Below are 18,644 nucleotides of genomic sequence, written 5' to 3' on the forward strand. Positions count from 1 at the left end.
GTGGTAGCGAAAAACCGCTTTAATCATAGATGTGTCGTTTTAATAAGCGCATAAGATTTAAATGTAGTAACCCTTGATGGTTGAAAGTAGGGTGCACGTAAAGTTATGACAGTGATCATCCAGAAAGATGTCAAAAACGAACGTGGCCGCTCAAAGTCTGCTTTCCCCATTGGAAAAACGTACAAGAAACATACCTGCTGCTTGTTCAGTTCTGGTATTTCACCACATAATTTCTTGTTATGGATGCCGCTAGTTTAGTTTGGCGTTCGGCATAACTGGAGATACCGGCACCGCAATGGCTCCGCGTCTGTCTATAATGACAACCAGTTTGCTTTTTGATATGATTCGGTGTGGCTAGTATGATTTTGCGTCCGATGACGTAGGCGACCAACGCCTATCCAACAAAACGCTTATACCACAGGAACACCGGTATCACCAAATCATACATGCAGAAAGGCGACCAAACAACTTAAAAAAACAAGTCCATAATTTACCACCGGTATCGTTACATGTACCTTACATGCCGAAACGGAATATAGACTGACGTTGAGCTCACATAAATTCCTCGGTCAACCCTTCACGGCGACGTCTTGGGGCGACTGTCTCGAATAATGTGCAACACAAGTATTCGACAACCGCACCAGCCGTACCGCATAGCAAAGCCAACGTGCACGGCAACAGACCAGTCGTGACACCAAGCCGAGGATACCGCGCAACGAACCTAGGGCCGTCACTCGTACTCGGCCAACTCGGCGTTTTTTCGTGGCTTCGTCGCAACCGTCGCAACCAGCCGCAAACCCAGCACCCCCCAACCCATAGCCGGCGTCGGCGAAAGGCGAGACGTATAGCGGCAGTGGGGTCGTCGGCTCGTTCTACGTTTTATGGGACAGGTGTTTTGAAGTCCGGTTCTTACGTTCTGGGTGTCAACTCGACGGCGCCTCTCATAGTTCAACCAGGCGTGGTCAGCCAGGGTCACCGCAGCGCGGCCGGCTCGCCTCGTCTGATCGCCGGACCGCCGACATCTTCGAAGTAGACCTAGGATCCGAAGGCGCCTGTATTTCCGTGAAGCGGTAAGTGAATCTCGTCCCCTTTTGGTTCTACTTTTAAATTACGTTAGGTGCGCTTGAATGTAAACTTGTGTGCCAAGTGTTCGTGACAATTTTAAGCTAAAAAAATTGTGCATAATCACGGTTTTTCATATACCGAAAATGTAAATCGAGCCGATGAACGGAGGTGCCATGCCTAAAAACGATGTACGATGTTAACTTGTACCCGGGCGGCGTAAAAAAAGAAAAAAAAAAAGGAAAAAAAAAACTGTGGTTATGATTGGATGCGAGGCTGGTCCCAATGCAGTGGTAAGCACTTAGAGCGCCTTTCTGAACTGCATGTAAGGAATTTAGCGAGCAATGAGACGAGCGACGGCGAGAAGCCACGAGTACCGGCGACGAGCGACGGAGATTTCTCACTGTCGCTGGTTGGGTCGCTCGGTTTTTGGATTATTAGAAAACGTCGCTCCTCGCGTTGGTCGCTTGCTCCCTTCGCTTTCATAACGCGTGTCTCGTGGCACTGCAGACTGAGCAACAGTGGGTCCTCGTCGCTTGTCTCGTAGCTCGCCAAATTGCTTACATGAAGTTCACCGCCCGAAACTTTACTGCACCTGTGCATGAGGTGCATGTATATCGAACAAAGCTTTTATTCACCACGAGCGTTTTCTTGACCAGCTCATACTAGCGATTGTTTTCATCCTGTCGATTACATTTATGCAAAACAGGGGCTGCTGGTTCATCATATAAACCAACAATTTCTGCGTTTAATTAAAGGTAGTGTCTAGCGTTACGTCCGACGGAACCCGAAATAAAAATTAAAGTTACGTCCTATGTAACTTTACCCCAAGGTTTTAAGTTAGGTCCGACGTAACCCATTATGAAAATTGAAGTTACGTCCCACTTTACCCAATATTAAAATTAAAGTTACGTCCGACGTGACCCAATATGAAAATCGAAGTTACGTTTGACGGAGCTCGAAGTAAAAATTAAAGTTACGTCCAACCAGGGTGGGGAAACGGCCCATAAAAGCCTACAGCACCGCCGTAACCGGATTGTGTACTCGTCTGCTTGCGGGTACCCCCGATTTCCGACAGATGGCGCTGCGGCGAGAGGAAAAAAAATCGGAATCGGATTTGCATGGAACCTTATGGGAGAGTGCGCAAAATAAACTGAGAGCACGACAGTCCCCTATTAAAAATCCACGAGAAACCATCTCCGTCAGTTTAGCCGGTCGCCACAAGGTCGCCCACCTGGGGTGAGAGTTCGCGGTGCTCCACATAGATGGCGCCACATAAAAGGAGAAAACCGAGGGGGACACAATCCGGTCGCTCATTTGGCTCTCGTTTCCCCACCTGTCTATCTTACACCCTGCGTCCGACCGAACTCTAAATAAAGAGTAAGGTTACGTCCGACGGAAAACGAAATAAAAGTTAGTTACTTCCTTTGTAACCTACGCAACCTACGGTTATGTTTCGCTTTACGGCCGATATATGGTGTAAATACAAACAATATTGTGAATTATTACTGCGTTACGTCCGATGCAGCATTCGCGAATCGGTTAAAATCTCAACTCTATTCGTACCTTCAGCTTTGTTGAGAGTGATGGAGTGTATTCCTCGCACATCGAGGCTTTAAAACAATTTATTGATTTTTTTTTTTTTGTTTTCCAATATGAAAACCATTTTCGCTATCCTTGTCACGTTTTTACACCTGCTTGTAGTCCTTGCTGGCTCGGGCTGAGAGCAAAGTTTATATGGCTAAAGGCCGATGTTCTATTTTCATTCTCACACCCGGACGACCCTCTCGAAACAGCTTTTTATTTAAGACACTCTGGAAGAAAACACTCCCAAAGCTAGTGCGCGTGACGACTTGAGTGGCACGTGAATATTGTGCCAGTCTTCAACAAGTCTGCCGGAAACCCTGCTGCTATAAACAGCACGTTCGTATCACATTGCCATTCTATATATCTTAATAATTGCTTCGAACGTCATCGATGCTCAGAAAGCGTCGCAACGAAGGAGAAAAAAAAACAAATAAAATTGTGTTAAAGAAAGAGATAACACGAGAAAAAAAAATATGACGGGCATCTGTACCTGGAGGTACAGATGGAGTCGCGATTTTAAACAATTAACGAATGCTGCATCGGACGTAACGTAGTAATAATTCACAACATGTTTGGTGTTTACGTCATGTATCGGCCGTAAAGCGTGACATTAAAAAAGGTTGCGCAGGTTACACAGGATGCAACTTTAACTTTTATTTCCGTCGGACATAGCTTTGAGTTTCATTTCGAGTTCCGTAGGACGTAATTAACTGAAAACCTTGGGGTAAAGTTACGTCGGAGGTAACAAATGTAGTTTTTATTTCGAGTTCTGTCGGACGTAACTTTAATTGTCACATTGGGTTACGTCGGACGTAACTCGACACCTTGGGGTAAAGTTACGTCGAACGTAACTCTAATTTTTATTTTGGGTTCCGTCGGACGTAACGCTAGACACATCGTTAATTAAAGCACATCACTGACCTAAAAAAATACTGCTACCCTAGAGTTTATGCTATAGGAATCTATCGCTTCTGATAAATCTTTTAATTTCTAGTTTTAGCCCCTGCCCTGCCAGATGCAACATCTGGCATGACGCAGTGTTTCGGATCTCTTTCCAAGACTTGAGGCAGGTCGTCATTCAGTCCAGGAGTCGGCGGTGTCTCACAGGCGTGTTGCCGGTGCTTCTTACCAAATGGTGGTACCGAGAGACTAGTAATCATGCTTGAGAAAGGCAAGTATGGCCGCCGTGAGTACACATATTGTTTTTACCTTTGCTCGAACCCACTTCTTTTAAGATATGCTCAGTTTGCATGTGCGCATCCCTCGACGCTTCTATAGTCGGTGTGTTATTATTCCGCAGTGCTCCAACTCTGTCACGCTAGTTTCTCTAGACCATGCATATGAGAGGCAACACTAAACCACATGCTCTCGTAACCGTGCTGGGCTGAAGCACTGTGGAAGCTACTTTATCTTTTACAATGCAGCACAAAATTGTTGACGCCGAGTATTGGCCAAGTGAGACTCCGTTTTACCAAAAGCCCTGCCAAAACAAATCTGCCACGTTATAGGTAGTGCGAAAAATCCTCGCGTACCTAACCTGGAAAGGGCATTTTCTTGCATGGGCCCATTTTTTTCTTACACTAATACGTTTAGCCTCCTTGAAATGTTAACATCATGTTACAGACGGAAGTAGTGTAAACCCCTTAATGTACGCGAGCCCTTCATTTTCGCGAATTGTGAAGTTCGCGAAATAAAAGGGCGCAGGAAAATTGCGGTTCCTAAGCGTTTAAATGTGGCCTTTAAATTTGCGAAATTTAGTGGCCGCGATTATGTCCTCTGTGACCAATTCAAAAAGAAATAGGGGCCGCGAAGATAAGGGGTTTTACTGCATATCGGAGAAAAGATGAGGTAACTTTTGTTCGTATGCAAGAGTAGAACCAGCAACAACAATGATGGTGTCGTCAGTTTGTGAGCCTATCTGTGTATATTGAATGATATGAATTTTACTTTAGTTCATTAAACATACTCGCCTGTACGTGGTGGAATGCGTCTAGTTGGTCTCATTAGGAGCTCTGGTAAATTTAGAGATTTTCCTAAAAAGCAGGCCGGTAAGAATATTTAGTTTGATTAGGTAGCTGGAAATAATGATTGAGTACCCTTTAGTCAGTAAAATAGATACTGTGTGCAACTGTTAGTGCCAAGTCGAGATCGGCGCTTTTTTGACATTTTGCTTAGAGTAGTACCCATTTTTATTGGTTAGCCTCTTGGTGCGCCAACTAAAATCTTTCTATGCAGACACCTGCCTTCTGCTGGCACACTGTGCCCTCATGCTCAGTGAATGTATGAACTGAAGTTGTATCCCCACTCGACACTCGTTGAGCACGAGGGTAGGAAAATCTTACCATTGCAGTAGTAGTGTTTTAGCGTCTTCACAGTTGAATGTTAATATTCGACAGAAATCTCTCAGGTTGTCGCCAAAGAGGGTTATACGAACGCGTTTAATCATTTGCCTTAATTAGGTACCCATCATTTCAATGCCTACATTGCCTTGTCCTCAGGGGAAACTATGGCTGTGGCAGTGAAGAAGCAGTTTCGTTTTTATAAGTACAAGTAAAAAATATATAAATAAAAGTATCTATGTGCTGATCACTCAAGAATATGCTATTCATTGTAATGTATCTCTGAAAAGTACTTGAGTGTGAATGGTTTTTATTTTCAGCTACCTGGGTGCCTCAAGATCTGGAGATCCTGGTGACCACAAGCTTGGACTCAATCTTCTTCTGTGGTCTGGCCAGGACCATGGGGAGGTAATCCCAGCAACAAGAGCATCGCAACATCTCCCTGCCAGTGACTTTTGATTAGCATCGCGATAGGGAGTCCTCGTGCCACCAGGTGTTAGGAATGCCACTCGAAATAAGCATTTTTCTTACCTATCCCTTAAGTCAAACAGCAAAAGCACTACTAAGCCTAAAATGCAAAAGGCATATTCAAATCTTGTGTTGGATGAAGTTCCAATTACAAAAAGGAGTCTGCCGACATGATTAACATGTGAACAATGTGAAGCCCGCAGATGTAGGTTTGACGGTGTCACACAAATAACTTCCAGCAGATCGCATGGCTCCTGCTATACCCAAACAAATTCTTAAAATAATCAGTGTGTTACGTTTGTGTCATCAATGTTATGTACCTGTCGCGCCCAGCAGTCATGAGATGTGAAGTATAAGAAAACAGGAACTTCCAGATTGTCAGCTCTGCAAAGATTTATATAGTGAACAGAACATAGCACGTTCAACTTAACAAAGCAATTCAGTGCAGGCCTAGTTTTAAGGTTAACAGATGTGTAATTGCTCTTCATAATGAAGTGAAAACTGCTTAATTTGTGGCGCGCTACAGGCTTTCTATTTGTGTTAAAAACTGTTATGGTTTTCTATAAACAGCTCGCGCCAAGTATTTTCTTCGAATACATAGGTTCATGGAAATTATTATGTGCATATTTGTAGACAGTCATGGTGAGACCAATCTTGAATGTCAAGTGTTTCACTTATTCAGAGTTGATTGAGCCTGTAAATATTGTAGGTTGCAAATTAAATGTTTAGACTATGCAATGGGCACAATCATCCATAATGACTAGTTCTACCTACTTTATACATTTATGGTTTTGCAAGGTGGTTTTGCAAAACTAAGTATTTCTTTTATTCAACTCCTGCCCTAACCTTGCCTCTAGAAGGTTTTCATATTCTTTACGATGCTGAGATAAGATTCTGGAAAAACTTTTATTAGACCTACCCTAGATATTTCCAGTTTATCAACTTTCTTGCAGAGCATTCGAGAGAGCCAAATCCTGTATTGTACGGAGGGAACTCACCGAATGACGCGGATGAGTTTGTTTAAATCTATAAGAAACAGTCGGCATTGTAACAGTAATAATGACACGCCACTTGCTTATGTAATGCTCATTGTCGCAGATCAAACTGCTTTTTCCGTCTACACTCATTTTCAGTAGACTCATTCACAGAACTCCCTCCCCAGACTGCAGCGCTTGGTTTTCCGAAGTAATTTGCATGAATATAAATGCAACAGGTTTCTTTGAGTGTGCGTCTAACATATATTCTTCATGTAAAATGTGCTAACTGTTTTCATGACCATATCCATAATTGTATCCGCATTCTACCTAATAATTATTATTTTGACATTTGAGTTTTCGGCAGCACTTTTCTTCACATCTGTGCTTGTTGAGCCGTACTCAAGCCCATACATCTTGTCTTTTACTATTACATCATTAGATAGAAGTGTTGATACCGAGTGAGAATTCAAGCTACTCAATCTGTGATGTGAGTTAAGAACCAAGAAAAAGCTCTATGGACGAAATTTTGTTAAAGAGGGCTGTATGCATATCAGAATAGCACCCCCAATGCCACGCTAAAAAATGCAAACTCTTTGAGGTGTGCAAGGATGACAGTTCTGCGCCATTTCTGATATGTCACGAAACATCAGTGACATAAGGTGTTCCTTATGGATATTTAAACTGTCAAATTCAAAGCCTAAATGTTTTATTCAAGAACGTACCCTCACTACAAATGTATTTACAGATCTGAGCCACCGACTCATGCAAGACTATGTGGCAAACATTCACTTTCATGTGCATTATGGTTTACAAGGTCTAGTCTGCACTGATTTATTGCATTCATGTTGAAACTGGGAGGGGTTCTCTGGTTATGAATAAAGATATAAACATTTCCTGATATCAAAATATTTGAGAACGGACAAAAGGAATGATATTAAAGCGGTATCTTAGATTCTCTTTTCTTTGTCTTATCTCTAATTATCACTTTATTTCATGTTAGGCATTTAGTTTTTTAGGGCGGAGCTCTTAAAGCCCGTTTTGCGGCGTCGCTATCGGCATAACTGCCCCGCTAAACTTGGCAGGAAATTGAATTAATGTAGAGGTCATTTGACATTAATTTTCCAGCTAAATCTAGTGGAAAAACAGTATTTTTTTCTGGCTGACGTGACACAAAGTCATGTGACGTCATTTTCCCTGCTACATTTAGTGGCAAAACTGAATTGGATTTAAGGTCACGTTACATCAATCTCCCCGCTAAATTTAGTGAGAAAATTTTCCTGCGAAATTTAGGGGAATTTCCCGCTAAATGGGAGGGAACAGAAGAGGAGGAGGGGAGGGGGTTGAGTGGCATACCCTCCTATCCTCCTTCTCAAGAGCTGCGCTCTAATTTTGCATTACAGAGAATTGTAAACGTCTTTCATTTTTCATCTCACGTTTATTAAATTTTTATGTCACAGGTGCGCTCGCAGCACAAATCTGGGTTGTGCTGATCCTCTACGCACAAGTTAGAAATCCCTAAGCGGCAAGAGTGGGAGTTTGGTCTGACAGCTCAAGGGACACCTATGTTCAGTATTGAATTTGTAATTATCATCTTTTGAGCAAAGTTCAGCTTTGTTAAGTGCAATTCTTCTAGAAATAAATACTTGCTACCAAATTTACCACGTCACTACATTTCGCCACTGCTAGTAGTGCTCCTCGAGGGCCTCGGACAACAGCTTATTTGTGTGCAAACATCATGCTTGTTTCAAACCAATCGCTGATTGTAGAGACACGCTGACTTCCAGCATTCCAATGGAACGCTGGATGTCTGCGAGCCTCTCTTGAAGGATGCAAGCGGGGAAGGAACCATACAGTCCTATTGTATTAGGGGACAAACTATAGAGTGTTCTTTGTGTGCTTTACAGATTTGTTGAAAAAAAGCCGTAAAAGCTACACTTACGTGGTCTGTGCACGTGAGTTATGGCTAAGGGGGCATGGTATAAAGCGCTAAATTTGTGCATTGTTTGTGGTGTTCCACAAGGCAGTAACCTGGGACCTTTATTATTTAATGCTTATATAAACGATGTTGTTAACATTACTGATCAAGCTCAATTTATAATTTATGCAGATGATACGAGTCTTCTTTTTTCTGGTAATGATGTTGATGAGCTTATAAGAAGGGCAAATTGCGTATTAGAAATTTTTTTCTTTTGGTCAGATGTCAATGGTTTAAAAATTAACACATTAAAGTCAAAAGCAATTCTATTTAGACCCGTTAATAAATTAGTAAATATTACAAATCCCCTAGTGATTGGAAACGCGTCAATCGAAATAGTACATCAACACAGAACTCTTGGCGTGTACCTCTCTGAACATATGATGTGAAATTACCACATTGAATATTTAACGAAAAAACTTTTTCAAGTAGTGGGGGCAGTCGCTAGGTGCCGTAGTTTTTTGCCGGTAAACATTAAGCTAAAAATATACTACGCCTTATTCAGTTCTCTTTTGAATTACTGTCACTTGGTATGGGGAACAACTACGAAGACAAACTTAAATAGCATTCTATTACTTCAAAAAAAGATATTGCGTTTTATTGCGGATGTTCCGTATAACTATCATACTGAATCCTTATTTCATAAATACAAAGTAATTCGTGTAGAACATTTCTATGAGTACCGCCTACTTCATTCAATCCGCTTCTCATCTTCTACGTTTATGAATTTTTTATATTGCACTTCCGAACTAACTTTACATGAAAGCACAATGAATACACGTTTTCCAGAGAAATGGTTGGTTCCTCGAAATCGCACAAACTACAATCTTCAGTCTCTTCACTACAACATTCCAACATTCTTAAATAAATGGCATCTTCATAGTAGCAATGCTTTTACTCTTCCTAAAAATAAACTTCGCACATACTTTGCTTAAAATCATAAGAAATGTTTCTTTTTTCTTTTTTTTACATGCTGGTCTGACGTTGTGGCGTGAGAAATGTATTAATTTGTGATATTATATACTTTACAGAATGTACATAGGATATTTTCGCGAAGTTGCTGCTGTCATTTGTTACAGGACCCCAGACCCCGTCAAGCTGCTCACATAGCAGCTTTTTGTTGGAGGTCCCTCCAGTGTATATCTGGAAAATAAAGCTTGAATTGAATTGAATTGAATTGTAATGATGAGTCGGCTTATTAAAGGGAAGTGCATGACTTCTTTCAGAAAACTAGATGGAGATTGATTCTAGTGTAGTTTTATCCCGTGAATCTGAATATCATGTTCGTTTTCCCCGAAGATATAACTAAACGTGAGAAAACACAAAAAGAACATCCGACCAGTAGTGACGTCGTAAGGGGATCGTTAAGCTGCCAAGCATGTGCCGGTTGAGGGCCGCGCGGCCAATCGCAAGCTTTCTAGGTTTATTCTCCCGCACTGGCACCAGTCGTGACGTTTTTCTTTCCCCTTTTTAAAAATTGCGTGTGCGTGCATAACTTTGATTGGCGATGAAGATGCGTGAGCAGAGATTTCAAAAGCTCCTTTTGTGACGCCACTCTCCGGGAAAGAGTGCCTCCGGCTATACTTTAAAAATGATTCTATGCAGCCTCGATTCACCAAATTACCAAATAATTTTGACATTCGAGATTTTGGAGGTAAATGAAGAAGATTTAAAAGTGTTTCCTCAAATACAAAGCCTCTTCAGCCTCTCTTTAAGTATTGTATGTTCCTGAAATGTTTAATCAGTGAAAATAGGCCCATGGTTTCAATTAATAACTTGCTAAGCATCATCGAAAAAACACTAAATGAAACCTTTTTGTGAAGATATAAGACAGGAGCAACATTTTACTGCGTTCTAAAACAAAAGCTCGATTTGGCCGGGTTTCCAGACTTCGGTTTCTTTGCAATGTGCATCTTTGCGCCCGGAATCGTGCTGCCCGGTGGCCGCAGTGCAAAGCGACCCCCGCGCCTCCCTCGTAGAATGAAGGGAAGCAGGGCGCACGCTTGTTGCGCGTCTAAGCCCCTGGGGAACAGGACCGTGGCGCCGAGGTGCGCTCCGATAAGAAACCGAAACCTAGAAACGCATTCAAATGAAGCGTTTTTACATAACGCGTAAAATGCTACCCCTGCGTTATATCCTTCTAAAAAGAGTTGATTTAGTGGTTTTCAATGACTCTCAGTAAGTTTCTAATTGGCACCATGTGTGCATTTTCAGTAATTAAAAAGTTAATTACCATTTTTATTTAATTATCCGAGCGATCGTTACGATCAGGCCCCTATACAACGTACCCCTGGCCGTATAACTAACCTGCACAAACCACAGGAGTGTAGCTTTCATAACCTTTTTAAACAAATATGTAAAGCTTAAAACAATCGCCCTGTATAACAGAGAAAATGCGTTACTAGCATGGTGGAGCCATATGGCTGTACCACGCTGGTACCGCATTTTTGCTGGTATAGGATATCCCATATTACGTTATGCTAGTATGGTTCCGTCCTCCTACATGGTTCTGTGCGCCTATATGGTTCGGTCATATTCCACCCCGCTGGTATAGGATGTCCCTTTCCGCCTTAATCCACTCTGCTGGAGCCGCCTTTTCGCTGGTATAGGATGTCCCATATTACGGTTACGCTTGTATGAGGCTTTTCCATCATCTTTCCGGTCGTCAAGATTTTCTAATCTGAAAGAGCTGACTATCAACTAAAATATTTTAGTTCGAAAACATATAAAAACGACCATATATTCGGTAGTTACGCCCTCGTCCGCGTATCAGCAGTTATTTCATAGCATCGTGATTGCATGTGTTAAACGCAATAAAAATTATATCACGGAGTGTTCAAAACCCCTCAAAGGTTAAGGCAGAGCCTGTGGGACTCTTCAATAGACTTGACCTCCAAAAAGTGGCCGCAAGTGTCAAGGAACGAAAGAACCTCGTTTTGGAGGGATTCTTAATGGCTAAAACACACAAACCTGATATCCCGTTTCCTACTATTGTATCAGAAAAGAGAACCCGGCTTCACGCATTGTCTGGGTGTATACAGAGGAACCTTGAGTCGCTGGTAATAGGTGACCCTTTTGGCACCCCGAGTTCCTTTGCTGTCATTGAGTCCCTGAAGGGAAACCGCGCAAAAGCTGCAGTGCCTTCAGCATTGACGTTGAAGACCTGTACTATGCTATGCCCCACGGCGACTTCGTGAGGAGCGTACAGGAATGTATTTTGAACCTGAATGAGATGATAGCCTTCAGATCTCAATGCGGTGTAACAGTCGACGATTTTCTTGAGGTTCTATCCTTTTATTTAAAGTCCACTTGTATTGGATGACAAGACTAAGTTTGGATTCAGAAATCCGGAGTGTGCATGGGGTCGAGGGTGGCCTTTGTACTGAGGAGTATTTTTTTTTGGAAGAGTGGATCCAGCATTTAATACAAATTACAGGGACTTACTGGAAGAATATTCAGATACGTTGATGTCTATCTTGTATTTGTTGAAAAACCCTATTTTTAGCCAGACACTCTAGTCGTGAGTACACGTGTGTGTGTCTTCTTCCTTGTGTCCGTTGCTTTTTTGCGTCTTGCACCACGTTTCATAACGTTCACAAACGCTCTCAATTTCAAGTTATTCCACAGAGATAATTTACATTACACTTCATCACAGCCTCCATAATGTCTCCTTCCAGGAAACTGAAATTCATTCGCACGACAAAGGAGTTGGGCAAACGTTTAGATCCCCGGTATTGACAGCATCTTCTTTTAGCGAAATTGGATAAAAGGGACTATTAAAAAATATATATGATTTTATTCCAGCCGTAGTTTGAATATGATTGCTAGGGTCGGTTAAAGGACCTCTTTTGAAAATGGCATGTTTAAAACGCTTTTCATTGTAGAAAGAGTGTTGAGCAAACCTCCGACATACCTGATCTCTTTCGGGTTTTCGATTCTTAATTTTATTCGCTTCCTTTTTTTTTTCTCCAAACATGTGCTATTTCAGTTTGTCTACAATACTGGTAAAAAACAAGAGTGATATTTCGAAAATGTCCATCCTTGGTCTTCACCTATCAGAACCGTTTGCAGAGACCTATTGAATATAGTTAGTGACAACTTAAGAAAATGAGGGCGTAGTTTATTACCTTCCCGCTTTTTGCTTCGTGAATTGTTCTTTGAAGTTGTTATCAGTTACTACGGACTTGTAGCGAATCGTTACCGCGTTCCGCGTACCGTAGTACCGGAGCCTTTGAAGCGTGCTTTAATGCGCGCGCCAGGGTGAGACTGACCGCGGGGCGCGTGCTTAAAAGCATGCTTCAAAGGCTCCGGTACTGCGGTACGCGGAAAACGGTAACTGTTTGCTACGAGTTCCCAATCTCGGAATATCACTGTCTGCGGAGCTGCAATGTACCTTTTTTAAGAAGGGTTTTGCACATGCGCAGGCGTCCACTCGTAGCGGCGAAAGCTCGAACTTCGGTTGGAGTGCGGAAAAATGGTTGCTCTACCTTTCCTGCCTCTTCCGTGACTTGGACCAGCCGCAAAAAAAGCGGTAAAGGTATGGCAGCTTCCATTCCATACACCAACGGTAGCTAGAGTTTTATCACTTGGTGTCATCTTTATGTGACATAGGTTCCTTAGATGCCGAAAACTTGGCACTGTTTGCGTTTCTTAATCTCTCGAACTTAAACTGAATAACAAAAAGTAAGCAAAGAAAGAAACACTGAGGTTTTTGAAAATATGTTTTTTATTATTTTTTTTAATAGTTCGGCGATGATTGCGTGTTCCAGCCGCAATAGATGGTCAGTAGGGTACACCTAAGAAAGAAAATAGAAACGTTAATATTCCGCACTTTAAAATGCCTCCATGTCCGCCTTTCCGCGGAGCACACTGAGGGTCATTCGCTGTATTCTCTGAGGAGAGGTCGGCGAGTATAGCCCGCAAGTTCGTCTGCTTGTTGCGCAGGGGTTACGGTGACGTCAAAACGCCGAGCTCTGATTGGCTCGACCGATCGATTGGAAGGATAGTGGGTAGACCTCAAGGCAGCTGGCATTGATGCCTACCCACTATCCTTCCCATCGGAGCAAATCCGAGATCGGCGCTCTGACGTCACTGCAACCCCTGCGCAACAAGCAGGTGAACTCGCGCTCCGCATACCACCTAAAAGAGAAGGCCCGCTTATGACGTCATCGTAGGTGGATCCCCGACCCACCCGAAGCGGCAAAAACACTGAAGCTCGGCGAGAATCGCCGCAAAGCGGAAGACGCGCCCGTCTTGACGACGGCATCTAACCTCTCGCTCGTTGGTGACGCGCTACTGGACGCACTGGCGGTGATGCAGACGCCAGCTAGGTGGCGCTGCTTGGAGTGATGACGTTTTTGGGAGAAACGGTGCACGCCTCGTCTACTCAGTGGTATTGGAAGATTTTTTTCGAAAGTCTGCCGTCCGTCGGAAACTGTGGAATTTCCGCATAATGCGCGGACTGAAACCGCAATGTCGCAGCACGCATTCTGCGTTTGACAACACAGGGTGATTCAAGGAGACGGTAGACTCTTTAAATCGACCGGAAAATTCGGTTTCTTAACCTATCGCGCTACGACTTTGTGCAGCGTTGCCCACAAATGGTGCATTTTTTTTTTGTAAAATTTGCAAAGAGCGAACTTACCTGAGGAAAAAGTAAAGAACGAAAAAGGCTTAGCTCCTATGGAAACTCAGCGACGCCACCGGTTTTCAAACAACACGGCGCCGTTTCGCAAGGGACACAAGAGATGGCGCAACAAACGCCGCCAACGAACGAGCATACGGCGCCGAGAGCCGGCGTATTTAGCAGACAAGGAACTGCAGTTCCTTGTTGTTACCGCGCCTGTTTTTGTTTCTGCGACTGTCGCCGGCCTCCGGAACGCGCGTCGCTTTTGAGTCGAAAATATTGTCTGCTAAAGACGCTGGCTCTCGGCGCCGTATGCTCGTTCGTTGGCGGCGTTCGCTGCGCCATCTCTTGTGTCCCGTGCGAAACGGCGCCGTGTTGTTTGAAGACCGGTGGCGTCGCTGAGTTTCCATAGGAGCTAAGCCTTTTTCTTTCTTTACTTTTTCCTCAGGTAAGTTCGCTCTTTGCAAATTTTACAAAAAAAAAAAAAAAATGCACCGTCTGTGGGCAACGCTGCACAAAGTCGTAGCGCGATAGGTTAAGAAACCGAATTTTCCGGTCGATTTAAAGAGCCTACCGTCTCCTTGTTTCACCCAGTAGATGAGAAGGCAATAACACACCAACAAAAAAGTAGGAACGAAGTGACGTTGTGCTTTGGGAGCAGTTTGATTGACTCCTATAGGGTCCTAGAGTTGGCTACGACCCGTCGTTCGCCATCGTGCGTAATAACTTGCGGGTTCCGCGGTGTGTCAGTTGTTCCCTCATAATGCAGTCCATCCGACAATTTAGAGGGAAGCTGAAGAGGTTCTTCAGAAAAACGAGCTAGAGGTGAATTCTAGAGTATTTTTATACCAAGAATTTGAATATCACGTTCGTTTTCTATGAAGACGTAACTAGACGCGAGAAAACACGAAAAATTTCGAACCCTCCTTACGTCATAAAAGGATCTTTCGGCCGCCAAGCGCGTGTCGCTCGTGCGGGCAGCGCGTGCGATTGCAAGCTTGCCAGATATAACTTTTCCGCAAGGGCGCAGCCATCTTGAATGTCGTGACTTCTGGTAAGATTTCAAACATCGTTTTCATCTCTCCATGCCGCTGAAAGGTATTCACGAAAAATACGTGATTGTCACTTATCCTTGTTCTGCGTCACCTATATTTTCTCGCACATTCGAGGCTGAAATGTTTTATTATTTTTTCGTCCCGCATACCAGATACAGACTTGGACGTAGTTCAACTACTCTACTCAAACTACTGTAGTTTAACTACTTTTTTTAGTAACTTGGTAACTTTCAATTGCAATTTGATTTGGGTAATTAGTAGTTTAATTTAACTACTTTTTTCAGGTAACTTCTACTCAAATTACTAACTACTTTCGAAATTATATAGTGCTAATTTTGCCCATCACGAAGGTTTGAGCGCAGAAATGAATAAGACGCCGGCAGATGAAGAGGCATTCCGAAACATGGAGCCCCCTTGTTCGGGAAGGCGTCCTTGGTTCAAGGTGGCGACGAGCAGCCAAAACATAATACCCCACGCACGAATGCAGGAAGAGATGCTTAACAAGCCTTGGTCGGGTATTGACCTAATCCGGTAATGCACGCAGGCGCCGCGTTTCCAGCTGCAACCGTGAAAAACGGGGGCACTCCGAGAGTGGTTGTCTGTCTTTAATGAGTTCTGACTCAAGCGGTAGGTTCCACGGGAGGCGCCACTGGAATGACCTCGCAGCTGGGCGCCTGTTCCCATGGTCGCCTTGTCGTCAGTGCATACGCCTTTGCAAAGCCGGACTCCCCCGCGCACAAACCCTGGCACGGATAATCCGTTCATGGAAGCACGCTCCCGCTTCCAGTTGCAACTGTATACGAGCGACGATGCTTGTTCACGTAATCCTTCATGTCCTTCCGACCATCCACGCCAGGGAGACCTCCTCTTTGTTAAAAAAGATTTACTTGTCAGACGCGTCAGACGCGTCAGAATATTGTAGACGCCGGCGAGGATTGCGAGTTACCCTTGGGAAATCCTTTCGTTGAACCCGGCGTCAGCGGCGAAGTATACTTCCGTTCATCTTCTGTTAGTCCAAAATATTTCTTTTTTCAGTAGCGTAGCACTAGCACTACAACGGAACGCGCAGATGACCTCATCGTCGTGGCGCGAGACTTGAACCCTTGACAGTCTGGTGCACTCGCTCAGCGTACTCTCAGAACGACGTCGGAATAAAGAGGGGCCAGTCATAACAATCTCAACTTGACGAAGAAAAAAGAAAAAAGGAGGAAAGTTTGTTATAAAAGACCCTCTACCCGAGGCAAACCTCACATGTTTCGTCATGGACACCTAAGATGCCGACACTCGCTTACTCGACCCTGCACAGCCTGTTTCTCAAATTCAACGCTGCCGTTCCATTCAGTGCCACGGTGGAACGTCTATTTAACTTGGCTGGGGACGTCTTTAAAAGGAAAAGGGGAAAACTGTCCTATCAAGAACTTTGAAAGTCAATTGCTTCTGCGAGCGAATAAACTATTTTGGCGAAAACGCAAGCTATAAATAGACTGCATTTATTTTAGGCTCGCAGGGTTTTTCATTGATCAAAACTGCTGTTCATTTCGCCATTACAAAAATATAAAAAAGTAACTTCGAAGGTAACTTGAAAGTAACTCGCTACTTTTTAGAGTAGTTAGTAGTTTACTCAATTACTATTACCAATGCGTAATTTCTACTCTACTCCAATTACTTTTGGCGTCGATACTCAGTAACTTAACTTAACTACCTTTTTTGAGTAATTTGTACATGTCTGACCAGATAAGTAATCCAGGTGACTGAAAACGGCAGGGAACAGAAAACGTCAATATTCCCCCGCACTGACACCAGACCTCACGTCTTTCTTTGGACCTTTTTGAAAATAGCAAGAGTGCGTGCATGTGCATAGCCTTGATAGGCGCTGAACATGCGCGAGAGCGGAGATTCCGGAAACTCCCACTATTACGTCATACTCCATGAAAAAGGGGTTTCAGTGGTACTTTGAAAATAATGTTCTGCAGCCTCTGTGCACCTTATAAAAAAATAATCTTGATATTCATGATCCTGGAGGCCAAATGGAAACGATTGAAGTGTTTTTAGTCAAATACACAACCGCTTCAGCTTCCCTTTCTCAATGAGCGCGTGACTATCGAACGAGGTCTATGTTGAGGTCAAAACAAACTCTGAGTCCAAAACAATGAGGGATGTGCCAACATCACCTAAGCCAATCAAATTTCCGTGCACTAGCATTTTGACGTCATCACAGAGAGGCCGAACTCTGACGCAGATTAGACATGAGCATTCGGCTGGGCCTCTTGTCCAAGCAATGCATCTAAGCACGCTCGGCGTCGAAATTGGGACCAATTTCTGAGTTTCCGCCATCCGAGTGCGATGATGTTACGCGGACGGTAGAGCAGGCTGTTTCACGGGCTTTGATTATGCTATGTGCTATTGCCTCGAGAGACATCATCATGTTCGATGCAACAGTGCAGTCTTTATTTTTTTTGGCTTCAAAAGATTTTTTTTTTTTTTGGGGGGGGGGGGGGGGGGGGGTTCTGTCATCTGCCGACTTTCCTCCTTAGATCGCAGCAATAAACTATTTTCAAAAGTTCGTCAAGCAACCTTGGCGGCCGCCATATTTTGGGCATTGCTTCCTGCGCGAGTCGTGTGATTGGTTCCGCGTTTACCCAGTGCGCTGATGCAGCACTCCTATCAATTCCATTGGCTTTTTCTATAGTCTGCTGCGGGACGGTCACCGTCCGGACGTCCAGGACTTTAGAAGATTGATGAATCCACTCTTCTCGAACAAGATGGCGGAATGTAAACGAAAGTCCGCAGAGTATACAAATGTCCCCGTCTCTAATTTTTTTACACAATACGAATAATCGTCGTGATTAAGGTACAGATACGTGTCTCGAATGAAGTTCAACGTCCAAAGTATGCGATGGTTTCCTATATTTTATGTTCCAGCACAAATTATAGCTGCGACTGAAAATGGCTTGAACTTGGTGTTCGCTCGGCGTCATCCACGCATTAACGAGCTCAGTTCTTGGGATTCGAAGTTCAATACATATTAGTCACTGAGAGACAAAGAAACACGAGGAATTGGCTTATATGTTCACGCGCTTTACTTCGTGAGTCGTCATTCAATTCTGTTATCGATGAACACCTCAATCTCATTGACAAAGGAGCGATAATGAAAATCTCGGGAGTCGTCATGGCCTGCGTCATTCAGTCGAAAGCCTTATACGTCCCATTGCGCAAAAAGGCGTCGGCGTTGTCCCCGAAAGATGGTCGTAACAATACGTCATCAAGCACGCGCCGCTCAAAGTCAAAGCGGACGCGCCTCAGAAACAAAAGAGAAAGAAAAGCACAGAACGCAGGTGTTTCGTCACAGAAGTAGTGAAGCCGGAAGGGCGCCGCGTCGGCGCAGTGGAGGAGCCTGATGTCACTGCTGGACTGTAATGCTTTCGCATTCCTACACGTAAGCAGTGTTGGTGTGTTTTTCTTTTTTTTTCTTTTAGGCTGTCAATAACTATCTATAGGTATATCTCTTTTTTAACCTAAGTGTAGGTCGGGAAAATAAATCTCGTCGTGAACTTT

This window comes from Ixodes scapularis, unplaced genomic scaffold, assembly GCF_016920785.2.
Source record: "Ixodes scapularis isolate PalLabHiFi unplaced genomic scaffold, ASM1692078v2 PGA_scaffold2__306_contigs__length_199485367, whole genome shotgun sequence".
Lineage (NCBI taxonomy): Eukaryota > Metazoa > Arthropoda > Arachnida > Ixodida > Ixodidae > Ixodes > Ixodes scapularis.